The 4,967-nt window shown below is 48.7% G+C and overlaps 1 long non-coding RNA gene and 1 other non-coding gene across 2 annotated transcripts; one reads left to right on the plus strand and one right to left on the minus strand.

The window, feature by feature from the left end:
* Positions 1-1,298: 1,298 nt before the first annotated feature.
* LOC119343427 lies at positions 1,299-2,684 on the minus strand. Its single transcript, XR_005166090.1, has 2 exons — positions 2,339-2,684; positions 1,299-2,255 (listed from the first exon to the last, which is right to left on the minus strand). It is a non-coding gene; the product is annotated as an uncharacterized LOC119343427 (long non-coding RNA).
* A 1,558-nt stretch (positions 2,685-4,242) lies between these two features.
* TRNAK-CUU lies at positions 4,243-4,315 on the plus strand. Its single transcript has one exon. It is a non-coding gene; the product is annotated as a tRNA-Lys (tRNA).
* Positions 4,316-4,967: the final 652 nt, after the last annotated feature.

The following is a 4,967-nucleotide window of genomic DNA, read 5'->3' on the forward strand; positions in this document are numbered from 1 at the left end:
TAAAAGTAAAAAAAGCAAAAGAGCCCTTTCTAACCTCCATCAAGGAAAACCTTCCATATCTGCACACATAATGCAAGGAGAGACCAGTTGGGGCAGAACATTGACTTAAGTTCAGTCCATGACACCATATCTTGTTAGGAATGTTCAGCTGAGCCCATTTCTTGTTTGGAAAGTTGAATGCTTATCTGCTGAAGGGTCTAAAATCTTAGGAATCATGTGCAACTAATAGTTCCATATACACAATTTAACCTTTGAGAACCAAGCAAGAAATAAATACCCTCTTCTGTTAGTGCAGAGATGCTGCTTTGTACCGTAGCAGCCTTCTGTTGCAACTGGAAACAAGAATACTCAGTTTCCTTATTAGTTGGCTTTACTCTTTAGATATATTATGTGTACTCTTGATAACTTCCGTTTTTGGCACTCTTCATGGATGGGTCAAGTCAAATAATCAAGCATCTGTTAGAGCCTCAGATTTGGACACTATTCATGGATGGGTCAAGTCAACTAATCACATACTCCCTCCGTTCCTAAATATAAGTCTTTGTAGAGATTCCACTAGGTGGACCACATACGGATGTATATAGATGCATTTTAAGTGTAGATTCATTCATTTTGCTCTGTATGTAGTCCACCTAGTGGAATCCCTACAAAGACTTATATTTAGGAACGGAGGGAGTAGAAGGGAGAGCATCTGTTAGAGGGCTGATGAGGTATCGACTAGGAGGCACTGTGGCCATCACAGACCAGAAAGGTAACGGGGTAGTGGCGAATAGAGATTAGGGGGAGACTTCTTTATTGATAACTTGCATCAGTCACTGCAGCTACGGGACTTTATATAGGTGACTCCAGATCAGTGTCTTGGATGGATGCATATTTGAAGTGCTGCAGAACGTGACTGCTGTGGCCTGTGGGTTTCCTCCTCCGAGATGGAATTCCCCACATAACACTCTGTAATGACGGTCATCTGCCAATTCACTGGTACACTGGTGCCCCCCGGGAATGTATCCGGTGCACCCGCACTTGTGGTGCCACCGGTGCACAGGATGTCATAGAATATTTTTAAAAATCATAAAAAAATTCTAGCATGTTAACACAACATCAATGTATGATATCACAAAATATCATATAAAAAGTTGAAATATTTTTTGAGATATAAAAATGACAAATTTAATATCAATGTGATAATGGGCCAAATCTAAAGCCCAAGTTATGTTATGTACTATTCAGTGTTGAATTTGTCATTTTTGTTTTGGGAGTTATGTTTTGAATTTTGACTTGAAATTTTGTGACAATCTACATTGATGTTGTGCAAGCATGCTAATTTTTTTCATAATTTTTTGAACATTGTAAAAGCACAATGTGAGTTTGGTGCACCGGTAGCACCACAAGCTCCGGTGCACCAGATATTTTCCCTGTGCCCCCCACTCCCACCTCTCCAAATCTCCAGGAACAGGCTAAGCATAGTACTCCCTCCGTTCCTAAATATAAGTCTTTGTAGCGATTCCACTATCCGTTCCTAAATATAAGGCGACTGATAGGCGCCGGCGCGCCGGTCGAAAGTTTCGGCCGGTCGCGCCCCAGCCACCCGATTGGCCCATCCCGAGCCGTTGGATGCTCGTTCATTTAGGTCGTCTCCTTCCTTCTCATCTCTGTTCGCGTTTCAGATCTCAAGAAACACCGCAGGCCATGGCGGCCGCCCCGTCATCGCCACGTCGTGCAGCGCAGCGCCTGGCTGCCTCTCCCCCGTTTGTCGCCGTCGACAGCCGCTGCCGTGCTCGCCGCCACCGCTCGCCTACGACAGCCGCCCATGTTTCATTGATAAATGCAGCTCGCCTGCCGACCGGCTCCAGCGCATGCCACCGTGGTTGCAACATCCCTGAGCCCCCACCACCGCCTCCGCTCATCGCCGTCGTTCGGTTCGCACCACCGTGTCCTCAGCAAAAAAGAAGCAAAAACACAAAACTCCATTAGTTTGTCAGTAGTAGCAAAATCACATGCTGGTTGCAGCAAAAAAACATCGAATCCAACAAAAAAACCTAAAGTTGCGCCGGCCGCTTCAAAATTTTCATCTATCATCCCAGCAAAAATTCTTATGGGTTCCAGCAAATTTTTTGCTGGTTCCAGCAAAACACATCTCGACGCCGTCTCGTTGCATCACCGATCGATAGCGGATGCAACTTTTTCTCCGCCCGGTTCCAGCAAAAAAATTGTATGGTAGTAGCACCGTACCCCATCGTCTTTACCCCGGCAGCTGCCTGGTTGCAGCAAAAAAGAAGATGGTTCCAGCATCTCCAGGATCTGGTTCCAGCAAAAAAACTCTCTGGTAGTAGCACCGTACCTCGTCGTCTTTACCACCGGTGGCTGCTGATTCCAGCAAAAATGGATGATGGTTCCAACTCCAGAGAACACTGCTTCCAACATATCGTCAGGAAAACGAAAAACGGAAGCCAGCCATGGCTACTAGCGCGTCCGGCTGCGACGGCCATGGAGAAGAGCGCTCGAAGCCAGCCATGGCATTCACTTCGCAGTTGCCGCAAGGTTGCTGAGCGACCAGGGCGCGTCGACGGCGAGCTTTTTGGTGCCCCTCCTGGTCGTATTTTGCTGCAGGGAAGCAGAAGGGGATGAGCAGTGGAGGAGATGGAAGGCAAGAGAAGAAACATGGTGCGGCGAGGGGCATGGCAGAAGATAGGGGATGGAGTGCAAAAGGATAAGATAAGGAAGGGGCGGTCCGCGCGGGTCCACCAAAATACACACGTCTCGCGCGGGGAAGGCTTCGCATGGGCGCACGACGCCAGCGTGGCATGTGACCGGCGGAAGATTCGTACGGCGTGCCGTTTTTAAACGTTTCCCTAAATATAAGTCTTTGTAGAGATTCCACTATGGACTACATACGAAGCACAATGAGTGAATCTACACTCTAAAATGCATCTATATACATCCGTACGTGGTTCATAATGAAATCTCTACAAAGACTTATATTTAGGAACGGAGGGAGTAGAAAACAATGTTTTGGAATGCATGGCTGGACTTGTATAGAAACACGAAATGAACAGGGTACGATTCTCAATGTGTATGACTCTGGCATCTGAAGATATACCTAAAATGTTGATGAATCATATTATTAGGTAGTACAAAGATACTAGAGATTGAGGGTCACTCACAAGTGTACTCACTAGCGGGTTAGCCGGTAAGTGAAACTAAACAAGATCTTGCATACATAAAGGCTATGAACAACCCTTGTGGCTATGCTTTGAAGTCAAGTGCTTGTTTTATGAAACTCTAGCTGACACAAAGTACTCTGTATGCATATGTGGTTGACGAGTTATTTTGTTGATGTCACAGGTTCTGATTGAGTTGGCACGCAGCCGGAACAAGATCCCGCTGCCCAAGTCTATTGCTCCGCCTGGCTCGATTCCTCTGCCACCTGAGCAGGACACTTTGTTGAGTGAAAACTACCAGCTCCTACCCGCACTGAAGCCACCAGCTCAGACTGAAGAGGCAGAAGATGACAACGAGGGAGCCGACGCAATCCCTGCCAATCCTAGTCCAAACTATTCACAGGATCAGAGGGGCAGCGAGCAACATCAGTCTCACAGCCAGAGCCAGAGCCAGAGCCAGAGGGTATCTTTCCAACTGAACGCGGTGGCTGCTGCGGCTGCAAAGCGTCCTCTGGTGACAGTTGATCAGTTGAACATGGGCTAACTGATTGTAGATCGCTGGCAGGCTCCTAGTGCTTGTTCCCGCGAGCCTGCTTGCTGATGCTTGTGTGGCTGCTATGATCGCCCTTTCTGGCCAGCGCGCTCCTGTTTCACCATGAAAAATGCTGATTGTTGAGGTCTTGAGGAAAGGGAGCAGCCTTGCAAGTAGTGTATTCTATAGGTGCACACCTCGGGTTAATTAATTCCTGTCCATTATTGTCGACTTATCGATTTTGTAGATCTCGTCAAACATGAACTGTCTCGTTGTTGTTTCTGAATGCTAAATCGGTGTTCCTATTATGCTTTTGGTGGCATGTAGCACGTATATGGGTGGTTAAAATGAGGACCTACAAATAGGTGCACATCATATAAACCTAGATAGAGAGAGCACCAAGTGTACAATATGGAGATAAAGATAAATATATTGTGTTAGATGCACTACTTTTGTTTATTTCCTCTTTTGCTAGGGGGAGTAGGATGTAGTGACACCCTCTGTGCGTGTCACAAGGAAGATTTACTGAGAAATCAAAACAAAAACAAAAAAGCCCGTCTAGCTCAGTTGGTAGAGCGCAAGGCTCTTAACCTTGTGGTCGTGGGTTCGAGCCCCACGGTGGGTGACCTATTTTTTACTTTATTTTTGTATACTCTCTAGGAATCAATTTGCATGTAGTGCATCCAGGAAATAAGAAACCGATGGGCGGCCTATTGGCCGTCGACCCCCTCCCGAACACCCTCGGCCGTCAGATAAAAATCGAGACGCTCGCAATGGACAGTATGGCCTCCAGCGTGCCACCGCGTGTAAATTGACTGCCCCGCCGAGGGCATTTCGGTCATTCCATGTATAGGGGTATAAAAAGGGGGCCGCTGCCGTGGGATGACCTAGCCGCCTCCTCCCTCCCGCATCGCGCCTCCCCAGCGCCCGGCTCCTCCCGCCCCGCCTCTTTCTCTCCCTCCAAACCCTAAACCCCTGCTCGCCTCCCTGCTCCACCGCCGTCCGCCCCTGCTAGCCCGGGCACCATCCACGACCTCACGCTGCCTCACCTCTCCCTCTCTCTCGTCCAAACGCTGACCCCTCGCCCTGGCCTCGGCGCCCATGGGAGGGAAGGAGGAATGGCGAGGCAAAGGCAGCGGCGTAGGGGACGCGGCGTGGCGTGGCCGCGGCTTCTCTTCTTCTCTCCCGGGAGTGGGCCCCAACCATGGAGAGCGGCCAAAGGAGCAAGGACGGCCAGCCCCTGCCTCCTCTCAGCACATGTTGGGGATTACAGGCAA

Source organism: Triticum dicoccoides, unplaced genomic scaffold (assembly GCF_002162155.2).
Source record: "Triticum dicoccoides isolate Atlit2015 ecotype Zavitan unplaced genomic scaffold, WEW_v2.0 scaffold127211, whole genome shotgun sequence".
In the NCBI taxonomy this organism is placed as follows: Eukaryota; Viridiplantae; Streptophyta; class Magnoliopsida; order Poales; family Poaceae; genus Triticum; species Triticum dicoccoides.